At 31.7% G+C, this 15,000-nt stretch overlaps 1 protein-coding gene across 1 annotated transcript in view; it reads left to right on the top strand.

Moving 5' to 3' along the window:
• The window catches only part of LOC129002191 (GTP-binding protein GEM-like), a 169,869-nt gene that overhangs the window by 125,617 nt on the left and 29,252 nt on the right, over nt 1-15,000 (top strand). The gene's annotated exons all lie outside the window — the stretch shown is intronic.

The raw sequence follows: 15,000 nt of genomic DNA, 5'->3' as shown, positions 1-15,000 counted from the left end.
GGCGTAAACACCTTTGTCTAGGCTACCAGGGGTCTCCAGAATGTTCCACGGTAAATTTATATAAGGGACCGTCTTCCGGCACACGGCAGTTGAGTTGAGTTGAGCCTTCCGAGAATCGTCGCAGCAAGCGCGTGTCGGTGTTAGTGACCAGTGCTAGTGCTTGTGGCAGTGACAGTGCAGTGACGGTGTAGAGACAGTGTAGTGACACTAGTGACAGTGTAGTGACAGTGTTGTAACAGAAGTGGTGATAAATCCTGTAGAGGCTAGCTGTAAGTAGAAACATTGTAAATTAGAATAGGCTATAGCTAGGTTTAGATAGGGTTAGTTAGGTGTTAGGTAATTCTAATATCTGTAAATATAGAATAATTAGTGTAAATAAATAGTTACTATAAAATCGCCAAGTTTTTATTGTAGAGAACCCGTTAAGCCCGCAACATTATGTATTAGATTGAATGAATGGCCTGCCTACTAACTATAAATATATCAATCCATTTAATTTATTGTTTACTGTATAGAATACTAAATATATAACAATTGACATTATTAACAAACCCCCTTATATCTGCAATCAGATTGTTAATCTTCATTTTGAAATGTTTGTTTGTATAAAGAATCTCTTTGGAGCATAACCTGTACCTCTCTTAACATCTGCTCTTCGAACTGTCAAATTTAATGTTTACAGCTGACCTAAATTAATTGATATATTTACATTCTTTCAAAATGTAAACATGGAAAATTTGTAAGCCCATGGGGCGTAGCCCAAGGGAATTATGAAAATTTAATTATATAATATTGTATTGTCATCCATTTGTGAGCTATGATTCAAATTTCAAGTCTCTATCTCATCGGGAACTTCGTTTAAAATTGATATCAAAATTTGTAGGAAAGTGAGCTAATTAAAACAAGCCCATGGGGCGTAGCCCAAGGGAAATATGAAAATTAAATGATATAATATTGCATGGTCATCCATTTGTGAGCTATGTTTCAAGTTTCAAGTCTCTAGCTCATCGGGAAGTATCAAAATTAGCAAGAAAGCGACTTAATAAAAACAAGCCAATGGGGTGTAGCCCAAGGGAAATATGAAAATTAAATTATATAATATTGCATTGTCTTCCATTTGTGAGCTATGTTTCAATTTTCAAGTCTCTAGCTCATCGGGAAGTTAGTATAAAATTGATTGCAAAATTTGTACCGGACAAGAAAGCGAGCTAATAAAAACGTTTTAAAAATACGAGTTAGTGAAATAAGTTTTGAACCCTTGATAGAAAGAAACTACTATAATTGTTAATCAATCTTACGAGTTTGTAAAAGTGTAATATTTATCATGAGTAGGCAATGACATGAAGATGGAAAGCAGGAGGAGATGAAAGGAGAGCGGACACACAGTATGAGCAACATCCGTCTTTTCTTCGCTGGTTGGGTTGGAAGTGACTCATTTATTTTCAATCTATTCTCCATTCTTCTTCGTCTGGATAACTCTTCTTTGCTGTCGTGGATTTGGTATAGAAACGAGTTTCCCTTTTACAATATACCTCGGCAATAATTCAACTATATCTAAAGTTTAAGCCTCGACTATGATACCATTTTACACAGTCTAAATGAAAATTATATGAGTTTTACATTATTAATTCAATTGCAAACTCTCTTTCGATTAAATATGTGTATGGTTATTTAAAGCTTTACTTTACGAAAATAGGCGAGTTATATAAAGGTAAGTAAATGCTGGATGTGAAGTTTAAACAGATAAATGTTTTTTTTAATATACATCAACAACTTCAATGTATTTTATTGAGTTGAGGTTTTATTGTTTCATGGGAATGGATAACATGATAAAATATACCTCATTTTGATTGGTCACAAATCCGAATCATAACGTCGTAAGACACTTTAATTTACTTGCTCCTAACCTAAACGGATCCTAACCACATCAAAACAAATAACTTCTTGCTGTAGAACACTAAACATCAATCCCGAGGGGTTAAACTAATTTTTATGGTTGAGAGCTTTCTCCTTTTAGGAAATAGGTAAGATATTAAGGACTCAAATATAACTGATGGATTTTAATCTATTTTATAAAACTGTTAAAGCTATGAATATTAATAACTCTTGTTTAAAAAAAAAATATGAACTAAATTATTGATTAAAATGCTGTACATTACGAAATATTAGCTGGCACGAAATTTCCTTCTAAACGCTAAAACTAATCGTATTTGGTATATTTTCTCTTACCCTACATACAAGCCATTTGACTAGTTCCTCCAATTCTGTTTAGGGACTTTTTATTTACTTTCAACCATGCAAAATATTGTTATTTAGTACTTTTCCACTCTTTCTTTCTTGGTAGTTTTGAACTCTCTTTCTGAATTAAGATCGTCCTTGTATAAGACAGTCTTTATAGTGGTATAATTTTTTAGACTATATTTTGTGCCGAAACGGTAGTGATGCAGTAAACTATACAACAATCCCTTTCAGAGGGGCCAGATTATATCCATGAATTATCGTACGTTTGCATTATCTATGGTGCAATATTGTCGAGGCATTAAATTTGCAAGTATATCGTTTACGATGGATTATTACCAGAGCCAAAGATTTATAATTAAACATATTTTTACCATTCCACATGGCAAAGCACAATAGCAAACCCCTATTATATCATTAGGTAGTATTTATAACAAACTTATTCAATTTATAATTAAATCATCGTATGTAATGATATTGTTGGATATAAAACTCAAATGTATTTACAGACTCCCATCAGGAAGTTGGGAGTTATCGATTAAGCTATTATAATGGTTAAGCCAATGAAAAACGTTGCATGTTGCCGGCCTTTTAGATTAAATCTGATAACTAGTTATATTTAACTACTACAGTGTTAATCCCAGGGGAATTTTACAACATATTGTCAATAGCTTGCAGTTGAATAGTTGGTAAAATTTTATTTTTTTAGAATGTTGAAGTACTTAAACATGTGTTTTTTATTGGGTTAAATAACTGTGAAATATTTGAAATCTTTTTTCCAGCAAAAAACATTTTCTTTCCCAACATTTTTAAACTGTCCTTAAAAAAATCTAAGTAAGTTTGATCAATACAAAAACAAGAAAAATAATTGTTTTAATTGTTTGACAAATTTGATTAGAAAGCTCTCTAAAATTACGTTTTCAGGTGTTATGTGTCAATATGATCAGCAATCATGTGACGAGCTTAGCTTACAGAAACACAACGTAATGGTTTGAAACTGAACCAATAGAGTATACAAATTTATAAACTTGTTAAAACTATGTAGCCTATATACTATATAAGATATATAAATTATTCCAGTGACAGATATTATTAGTTTTATAGTCACTGAGGTATCTATTGAATAAGACCTACTGCTAAATGTTTTTTTTTTAGGTCGTGGTAACTGTAGGCTGAAAAAATATCCATTTAAAAAGATGTTCTATAGAATCATAGTGAAATAACACAAGGGCAAATACTTATATTTACATTTAAAAGAAATAGCAATAGTCAATATTTCAAGAATTAAACAACGTTTCTTGGCTTATGAAAAGTTATTTCTTCTGATAGATTCCATTGATGCAATGTTAAATTTGTACACTCTTTTCTTAGCCCAGTATTATTAAATTTAGTAATGTACACAGAAGTTTATGAAGTTGTAATATGAAGAACGCTTCACATGATATTAAATTTATTTAATGTAAAATATCGTCAAAACTGCATGTTTGAGGACACGTATTTTAGGGATTTCAGTAAAATGTCTCGGCGAGCTTTTCCGGGGTTTAGTAAAAGCCCGTGTCGCGAGGGTAAGAGTGCGTGACATTTGTGTATACTCAACAAATGAAAAGACCTTTACTGTTGCTATTCAAGTGTGCTTGAATTTAGTCTTTTGATAAAACTCAGAGAGGGGTCTACCAGAGTCTTTCATTGCATACTCTTAAAAAAAGTAAACAACACTGTGGTATATTAGTATTAAACTGAGTTCAGATTTTAAAATTTGAGATATTTAATTTTAATATGTAATAAAAGGTTAATTTAGCCTTCTATAGGTACGTGTAAATGAAAATGACATGCTTAGTATCCAAGATGAAATTATACTTATACGTGAAATGGGATTTCATGGATTTTACGTATTACAAACATTTATGCACCTTTCTTAAGGCCAAAACTTTGACATTTATTTATAAATTGTTATAGAATTTTTATTTTACACTAATTAACCTACTGTTTACAGGTATTTGCTGAATTCAGTTTGTAAGTATTTATTAGCACTAATAAAGTAATGAGTAAAAATATATCCACCTCGTAGGGCGATTTAGTTTACCTCTAATCGAATTGAGTCATAATATATCCATCATTTGTTCAACCTACCCCAGTAACATTTTGTGTTTATACTAATACTTACGTTAGTTAATCCAAAAATTGTCATCCTCGGCTATTTTCTGTGAAAAATACAATTAAAAGCAGTTTATACGTTTTATCCAGGCATTTCCATTTTAAAGTGACGCTGTGAAATAAATTAAAACGAGATAAAGTAAAACGGTTTTAACGTTCTACATAAACTCAATTCTTGTAATTTTACAGTAATTGTATTCATGGCTCTTAAATTAACTATACAACTTTACATTTGACAGTACTTAAAAGTGAAAGGCGGAATAGCAGAGGAATGAAATAGGATTTTAATTGCCAAGGTGGGGCATGAAAGGGGATAACGTGATGGAATGTCTTGCATCTATCAGTTAAAACATTGACCACAAACCCTGCAGCGCGGCGCGGCGCCTCGGTCAAGCGTTGCGGCCAGTGTTGTCCATGTGTTGTCTCGCCTGCATGTTTTATGACGCAATACAGGTGGTGAAGCCATATTGCCTACTGCGCCCGTGCATTTTACTGCGTGCAGAATATTTCACATTGATGTCCCAGCTTCGTTATTAATTGTCTTCTCATGAAATTTTTTAGTTACGCGTAATTTAATTTAATTTAATTGTCCCTCGTGTGACACACTGTTTGATATAGTTTGATTAATAGACGCTTTATACATATAATTGTTGATATTGACCACTTTATAGGTATTTTATTGAAATTAGCTGATAATGACATAGTAAATAGGGTTTACCGAGGTCCAAAGACACTTTATCTGCACATGTCAGTCAGTGTGTCAGCATTACAACATAGTTAAAAGCCGTTTCTGATTAGCTGGATTAGAACCTCGGGGTCGCCCCACTATCTACTAAAAGACCAGATAGCTCCCGAAAGCATAGTTAGTTATATATCATAGCTTAGTGACAAATAGCAACCAGGTCCAAAAATGATCTCTTGCGATTGAACCAGCAACATTCAGGTTGAAAGGCGTTCATTTTTAAGCTTCCCATAACTCTTTACTCACTAGTTTTGTGATTAAGTAACCTGACTACTCAGGAAACACATAACGCTTATTACTTATATCAGTTATATATTTTTCGTTCTGTACAGGTGAATAAAAATTGCTCTATTTGTTCAGTTTCATTTTTTAAACCTTACAAAGAACTTCACTTCTACCAAACTTTGCATTTACATACTCCAAGTTTAGTGGCGTGTCGCTTGTCGTTATATGTTGTATAATAAACCATGCGTGCTGCGTATCAGAGTGCTGACAAAATTACATCTAGGAAATATTACACGTCATTTCCTTGACAACATAACCAACCCAATGCGTATAAGTAGGTGGTCAAGTTTATTTTTAGTTAAAAGTAAGTTACTAAGCTAAAACTAAGTTTCAGTTTCTAGGTTTTAGAAGAGACAGAAATATGTTATTAGTTTCGTCTTTATTGGTTTGATCATGAATGTTTGACTTGTTACTTGTTTGTTTGAAAGTGATTCTATAAAAATCTTTTTCCATTGCAAAGTTGAAAATCTTTATAGCTTTATGAATCTTTGCTTAAGCTTATGGATATTTATACAGCATTAAAATACCATTATTACAAAAATATTACCTAACAAAAAACCTTGCAAAATGTACGTGAAAATAGAAAATGTAACAAACTTTAAAGATATTTTATTGCACAAACTATTTTATTTAGGCTCAATATTAAAAAGGTTTTGTAAGGTGTCTTATGGTGTTAATGCATGGCAGTAACGATTGTAACTATCATATAAAAATCAGTTCCACCCTTGTAGATTCAGTTCCAACAGTTAGAATCTGTAGTCTGACCAAGTAGTCAGTGATATATATAATTTCTTCTGATTGTTCTAACTGCAATATTAGGTAGGAATTGTACCATATCAAATTATGTATACCATACATTTGTCATGAATTTATTAAGATACAATATTAGAAACTTCCTTAGAAATAAGAGACTTCCTTTCAATAGATGGACTACATAAATGTACCTTAATATAATATTTTTCATCTCTATCGTCATCAAAGATGTGATACAGACTCTTCCTCTGTGGCGTAATTGATAGTAAAGCTTGTATTAAACCTAATTGGCCCTGCGCCCCAACGTGCTTGGCATTGTGTAATGAAATTACAAACACACTCGGTTTAGTTTCTAGTAGTTTGATATGGCATTGAAAATATTGTTCGTGTAATTTAAACATATAGTTTAAATTTAACATATGCTTACAGCATTTCATGGATATTTTAATATTTACTTTTAAGAAAATGTCTCTGGTGGTTAATTTTTAGTTCATTTATAATTTTAGAAGTAGTTTACTACAGTAAGACATAACTTGAAGAAATAGTAATAGTTTTATAAACAAAGCTACAGAAATGCACACGTTAACAACAAAATGCTTTACAAAAAGGTTATCAATAGTAGTACAAGCCGACGAGGATAATGACAAAAGTTTCGTATCCAGTAGATTTTTTATCCAGTAGAATTTCGAGACCGGCAGATGTTTTTAATGACACGAAGGGGTGAGTAAATTATCGGTGTCCAGAGGGATTATATTTGTTATATACTGAATCTATACTATTGTCCTCCCTTTATAATCAAAGGAAAGGTTCTGAACCAAAATCGCCCTAAGATGCATTCCCTAGGCCAAACATAAATTTTCTCACAAAATAACCATGGTTAGTATAAATTTAGTTAACCATTGTCATAATAGTAACCGATCACAACACCCTTTTTCCAAACAATTGCAAATTTGATTTTTTTATGAACAAATCTCTGCATAACCCGCTTTAACAATTTCATTCAGCCAATTTAAGGCCCTAGTGGAGCGAATGTAACTTCCAGAGCCAACAACTGATTTGTTCCCGGTTTTATCGCGGATTTACAACCTCCGTGACCAGTTTTTCTAATGCATTGCTGTATATTGGATTCCGTCAACTCGTGGCTTATTGCTTTTATGCATGTTTCTTCGCGTCAAATAAAAGCTAGCTTAAAAGATTACTGTTACTAATTAATTTGTTTAGTTAAAACATTTAGTTTAGTTAAAACGCATTTAGTTTAAATGCTTCTTATATCTTATCTAACTAATATTATAAATGTGAAGGTTTGTGTGTTTGTTTGTTTGTTTATTTGTTTGTTTGTTTGAAGTTCAATCACGCATTATATACTGGTCGGATTGGGCTGAAGTTTGGTATGATGATAGCTCACGTTCCCTATTAACAGATAGACATACCTTTATCTTATAGATCCTTTTAGACTCTGTCCCAGTGGCTCTGAAGGTTTACATGTTAACCTTATGAGTATTCATATTTTAAGGAATTAAAGAATTTAATCAGCTGTTTCGACTACACAAGTTGGTTCTATGATATTCACATTATAAAGTTATGTCTGTTATGTCTTTTATGTAAACGTAAAACTATTTAATAGGCTTCCACCTCAACTGAAGGTTGAATAAGACCCAAAAAAGTTTAGAACAGGTCTAAAGTCCATGTTGTTAGACAGATCATTTAACAGCGTCCGTGAATACCTACTTTAGTGGTCTTTCACGGAGTCATGTGCGCATGTTTAGTTATTTAGTTATATAGTTTTTTTCAGTAAGGAATTTTTGTTATTAAGATGTACTAAATTTATTTTTTCGTGTATTGACTTGGCTAATTTTATGAACTATTCAGGTAAGGCTTGATTAAAATGTATCCGTCTTTTTTTAGACATCACATGGCCAATGGTGTATTAAAAGTATATAAATATAAACCTTTTGCTGACTAAACTGAATGTAATTATTGATTAATATACTATTCTTGCACATTCGTAGGTAGAACCGAGTGCAATTGAATAAGTGTCTAATGGAGGATATATAGGCAATATTCAAAAAACCTTTCCCACCCCAAAACTAATGGTAGCTAATAACTTTGACATTAATACATCTAGACATTCCATTCCCATGTTAAATTATTATCCGATAGTCAATGCTAACATCCAAGAAAGTAACTCAACAAAAGTTGTTTATTAAAATACCTAAACCTCACTCTTCTAACTTCTAACTGCTATATCAAATCATTCACAATGCTTTGTTAGCAATGACCTTTATTTATGTCTCTCAAGCACAAACTAATCAGAATTCATTTCCTACTACGGGAATGTCAATTTATTAAATATTTGACAGTAAGCATTTCTGGTGATATTTCTGTCACGCATTTTGTCAACAAGGTGACATCTGAATCATTGCTTTTCATTGCGTCACTCTGTTTGCAAAACGCGAATAAATTACAGTAGAACGTCAGAATATGACTGATGAATACATAAAACAATTTCAGCAACCCCTTGCCTACCTTGAATGTAATAATTGTTATCAGTTATTATAATACCATCAACATTAAGTTACAAAAAGCTACAAAGTTAAATGTTATTCATAATCAACTCAGATATCGACGTTATAAAATAGTATTCTGTCTACTGCAGACGTCATCAGCAATAAACGTGTAAACCTGTCACGTTTTAGTATAAATCTGTCACGTTTTAGTATAAACCCTGCTTTTGTACGTTGCTCACAATTTATAGCGTATGTGGGTATCAGCATGGTGTGCTGAGCATGATTTTGCAGGTGTGCATTTTAACGAATCCTGATGTATGCCTATTGTGATGTTTAAAAGACAAAACATATTCTTATTCTTGCCAGTCCAGAGAGTGGCTGTTTTAAATTACTCATGATTTATCCCTACTTCAAACAACATTTTCTATTGTAGTTATACAAAACTACCTTATGTTGCATTAATTATTCAACCTTTAGGAACAGTTCTTTGGATTCCGTTTCGATGTGTAATGAATCTACTGTTAAAATGTTTCATGATTTTTGACTATAAATATTCTAAAAACGGCCCACTAATGAATTTGTTTATTAACAACCAAAAGGAACATTGACCATTAACAACTAAAAGGATTATTGACAATAATCAATAGTTTTGGTTATTTCATCATAATGTATTCATCGTCATGTTTGACGACTCGCCATAATTTATAATTTAAAATAAACAAGAACTAATGGACTATAATGAGACTAATGTGGTATACGGGGATGATAGACCATTTTTATTAACCTTATTGTTTACATGTGTTATAAGCTTCTAACTCCATTATACTCTGCAAGTGTTTTAACCACAATACTTCATAGTCTACAAGAAAGTCCTAAGATAATCACTCTTAGTAAAAAAAAACATGTAAAAGAAACATCATTTTACTCAAGTAACTACTATATAATAATCATAGTAGATTATTATAATTTAATTCAGAAAAGTGTGAATGAGTTGTTTCCCCAAATTACTTTATCGATGAAAATCAGTGTACGCGAAAGAAAATGTTTTAAATCAACTTCTATTAGAATTGCTTAAGAAATATACCTCTAAAGTTGTCACGTTCAGTATGAACCCTGCTTCTGTGTGTAGCTCACAATCAAATTACAGCATTGCCTTCTGACGGAGACATTTAGACTGCGGCACAAACTGAATCTCAAACCTATAACTCAATCTAGAAATTTGCCATTTAACCTTGTTTACGTTCCAAGAAGCGATGTTGTAAAATTAAATACATACACAAATTATATTATTTTTAAACTAATAAATTGTAAATACTCATATGCTTACTCTGTTTTTATTTTTTTTTTACTAGGAATTGTTAATAATAAAAAAATAGATCTGCCTGGTACTGTTTTTTTTGTTTACACCATTGGTAAGAAATCCTTAACACGTCTATTTAAAACAAACTAAAATTCATGTATTTTTTACGTTTACCAAAACATTAATGTATACCTAATTTATTGAAACTCACTTTATTTCATAACCATTCGGTTTAATAAGTATACAATCTTAAAAAAACTCAAATAACTTGTTAAATTGTAAAATAAGTTTTAAAACTAGATTTAATAATGAATATACAGGTATATTAAAATATTCCTTTATTTAATGGACTCATTTGAGATGCATTGAAATTTGAAAACTTTATAAGGTATTATTCAAGCTGTGTCAAAGACATGGTTGCTTTAACTTTCAAAATCATATTTTGTTTGAAACAAGTCCCTTTAATTACTTAACTTTAAACACTCAACTTTTATGAAAATATTATTACAAACTCCAATCAAAACTAGGTTATTCAGATACATTTTGATATTTTTATATCCACATTTAAATGTACACATTACACGTTATCGCATAAAAAATTGCTTCATCCTTACGATGGGAAAAATTAAATTGAAAAAGCCGTTTGGACGTGAGAGCACTTAAACGTGGGTCAAATTGGCCAATAACGGGGTAAGAAAACAGTGCAATGTGTTGTGGTACTTAAAATAAACGTCGCAAACGAATTTTCAGCTTAAAATAACGCACGTGATCCAAGAGAGGCGGTATCGTGGTTGGTTCACTGATTCTAAAACTGTTTTGGCGCGAAGCCGAACACTGTCGGCAGCCCTCCAAAAATACCGCCGGCTAACAGCTGTCATATAGGTAACAGCTGATCTTCACCAATCCTGCCAGTCATGCCAACTGAAGTAAATGGAAAATTTGAGAGAAAAAATAATTGGAAGGAACTGTTACATTGTTGTACATTATTTTACGAATCAAATTTTAATAACTATACTAGTCAGCTAAATCGGACAAAACTACGAATGTAATTCACTGAATTCATACTAATTTAATAATGCCTCTGTATTGATTTAAAAAAAATGTAGCCTAGCTGTACATATTTTGTGGAATTTGCCACATCTAATAAGTTTTAAATACTCATACGCTTACTCTGCTATTTCTTTTTTTACTAGGAATTATTAATTATTAGGTACAGTCTCTTATGTAAGTTATCATGCAAACATTTAGCTTTGAGAACAATGTACACGTTACAATAAATAGCTTACAAAGATGATTAACTGAACATTATTAGGTCTTACATTGCGGTCAGTGATAGTTGCCACAAAAAAGTAACAACGACAACTTAACAGAATCTATTAACAAAATACAGGGTTATTCAAAAATATGAACCCAACATCATGACTTTGTATCTCAAAAAGTATAAAACGGACAGACATAAACTGTACCGGTACACCATTAAAAAATTAATTTTCAAAGTTTTTTTGCCTTAATTCCGTAAACGGCCGAAAAGGTTATCGCAACAATGGGCAGCCGTTTTGTTTTACCATAAGTATTTAGTTAGATGGCTATCATGCAACATAAAATTTTCTTTGTGACCTAGTTTGCAAATACTGAGTCTCCTATTACAGTGCGGCGGGGTTTTCTCATCGAATTTGGTATTCCAGAAAAAAGCACAACTTGTTGGCTCAGGCAATTTCAAGAAATTTGTGACACAAGAGATGCTGTCTCATGTGTTGGACTTGATCGGTTATCGCTTATATGTTTGCCGTGCACAGACGGACAAATTAATTGAGCATTTGTAATGATTGTAAATAAAACTTGGAAATTTTTTTTTTTCTAATGGTGTAAAACATATTAGTCTCAGATTTTTACTTTTCGAGATACAAAGTCCCGGAACTGGGTCCATATTTTTGAATAGCCCTGTATAACACCAATATAAATCAACATTCAAGAAAGAGTACGTGATTAAATCTTTAGTATAAAATCATTGTACCGTGTTTAGAAGAAGCAACTAGTTCTTCCTTTTTGAACTGACGATCTTTTTAATAACAATTAGTGTTTGAAGTTTTCACTCTACTAGATTTAATGTTTTGCCTGGAGTTTATATACACTTATAAAAACTAGTACACTGCAGCTATAGGAAAATCTTAGAAAATTTACACACTAATAACTGTAAATAAAATGTATCGATAAGGATACAGTAAGAATTATCGATTCATAAACATATTTGCAGACCCAGTATCGCGATTACCACCTTATTAATGCATACTTCATCGTGTACTCATTAATTTGCTAACCATATACAAATGAGGGAATTTCTCTTAATTTTTTTTTTTTTCAAAAAACTAACACATAAATATTAATAATGATAAAACATAAACGGAATTACCCGTAACGCGAGACATCAAATCCTAATTTGAGGTAAGTAATTACTGATGTAGCAATATCAAGAGATAATGCCTACAGATAATTACGTTATCACGGTTATGGTTAATCATGCGGTGAGGTGATAGTAGTGCTGTATCACCCGGATATATTATGGATTAGGTGATAAAGTTTAATATACTTAATATTCGGTTTACTAACCACCCGTAACCATTACGATTGTGTCGTTCACTCTATGTTATTACGACTAACAAACCAATTACAACGAAAAAAATTATAACAATCACCTTTTAATAATGATTTTTTTTTTCGTTAAGTTAAAAAAACATACATACGATTATTCTCAACGTTCCATGGGAAAGTCATTTATTTGTTATTTTATGGAATAGGTAAAATACTTAATAAAAATATTATGAAATCTAAAATAGCAAACCTATACTTACTTAACAAATCTGCATTTGTGTAGAGTGAAAACAGTATAGTTTCGCCTATTGGGTCTGATGATGATTGGAGTGTCCAGTCGATATCGATCACCACTTACCATCTTTTATGTATTTACCGTCTTTTGAGTAAACAGTATAAGTGTAAATATATTGTTTTAAGTGTTATTTTATGTATTTTTTGTTCTTACAAACAATATAGTGCCATGAGACGAGTAATATTGTATGTAACTACACAAGGCTGTGAGCAACGTCCCTATAGTTTTTTTTTTATTTTTTTCCTTTTTTTACCTGTTTGGATTATAAAAAATGTATCTTTGCTAAATGAAGTAAATAAATAAGTTTTTTTATCTATCCGTTACGTTTGATAATGCTGTAAAATACATAGTCCAACACATTGTCCATAAGCATGAGGTGTTTACTAGAGGATTCCAAAATACAAAATTAATATAACTAGGGGAAATGCTCATCTTCTATAGTAGCATTCTTCAAACGATATTACTCAAAATAATATGAATATGAATATTGCAATATAATAACCAAACAGATTACAACAAGAACTTTTCTACTGAATAAAATAATACTGATGGTCATGATTCAAACAAGTTGTTTTTGGTAAAAATAAAATTGTAACCATTTTAAAGCTGTAAAATATTAAACTTAACAAAATATAGTGGAGGGTCATTTTTTAATACCAGATCGAGGGTAAAAAATTCAGGAAAATATTAAACATTTAAAGTTTTTTTTTACTACTATATTAATTTGTAAACTACACTACAAAACTCTATTTAAAGCTAGTTAACGATAGTTAAATAACTTCCTCAAGGTCAAGACCGACTTAATTATAGGCTACTTCAACAATAAAACGAAATTTCCCTAACGGGGTAAAGCAAGACAGTCCGAGGGGAAATTTCCCTGCCGTACACACGTCACTCCTGACGTCATCGTTGCCAGCCAATAGCGTCCGAGGACGGCCGCAGCTGCTAAACTATTTGCGGGCCTTTGTTTAATCTATTCGGGGATCTTTGTTTCGCGGGTTGTTTACCTGTTGGTCTCGAACGCAGACGTAACTAACGCCGCTAAATAGCTTAGTTTATACTTCCGGCAAACAAACCGACAAAACAAATAGCACTGAAAGTGTTTTAGTGATTTGTTTGCTTAGAAAACTCAAGGTTGGCTTCCACCACGGGACAGTAATGGAGAAAATTACTGAGTAATTAGTTGAAATGGATTTCCGACTTGGCAAATAAACAACCTTGTTAAATATGACATGTTTGTCTTACGTAAAACGTCATACGAATCATGGAGGGAATTGGTCTTGAACAAATATGACTTTCTCAAAGTTTATTCTGAGATGAAGGATTGGCAAGTTTGGGAGAAAGGGCGGAAGGGAAAGATAAGTGATCTTTCTTGAGAACTTTTCCAAAGAAATTACATGACTTTTGCAACGATTTTTCCTTTTATCTGTTTTAGAAAAACTGTTTATTTATTTTATCCAAAGAAATGTAAGATTTTTTCCAATATATCTTATGAGTATGATGTTGGTGATTGTTAAAATGTCAGCTAATTCTGTCTCTAGGCTATCGTTGAAAGGTGTGTGCTTACACCTATGTACTTTTCAGACTGAGTCAGATCCTCGCGATCCTGAGTCAGAGACCTTGAATCGCGGGTAAAATTAAACATTATTTGACCCATAAACCAGATCTTGACTTTGCATCCAAGCCAAGAGCTATATTTTATATATTTCAGCAAGAAAAAATATTATTTTTTTTTATTTATTAAATTTATATTTCAAGGAGGATTTATTTTACGGGACACTCTGTAAGGGATAATTTCTATTTTTTATATTCCATCACCTAAACCTATTTAACTATTTATCTATCTATCTATTTATCTATTTACCTAACTTTGCCTGACTAAATAAATCATTTTTCATTTCATTTCATTTATTTAAGTGGCCTTAAGTTTTAGAATATAAAGGTACACACGTCTATAACTTGTTTTTATAATGAGGAAAATGTAGGTTACTTCGGTTTAATACAGTTAATTATATTTTCCCTCCGTATTAATGTACTTGTTATCGTAATATATTGGGGTAAACTGGCCAATTTTCAATTAAACCACACATCGTTTTTTTTACTATTTTAAGTTATATTTTTCTAAAAAAAACCATTG

This window comes from Macrosteles quadrilineatus, unplaced genomic scaffold (genome assembly GCF_028750875.1).
Source record: "Macrosteles quadrilineatus isolate MER2022 unplaced genomic scaffold, UCM_ALF_1.0 Scaffold_9__3_contigs__length_116548681, whole genome shotgun sequence".
NCBI lineage: Eukaryota > Metazoa > Arthropoda > Insecta > Hemiptera > Cicadellidae > Macrosteles > Macrosteles quadrilineatus.
This window is presented reverse-complemented; position numbering and strand designations above follow the sequence as displayed.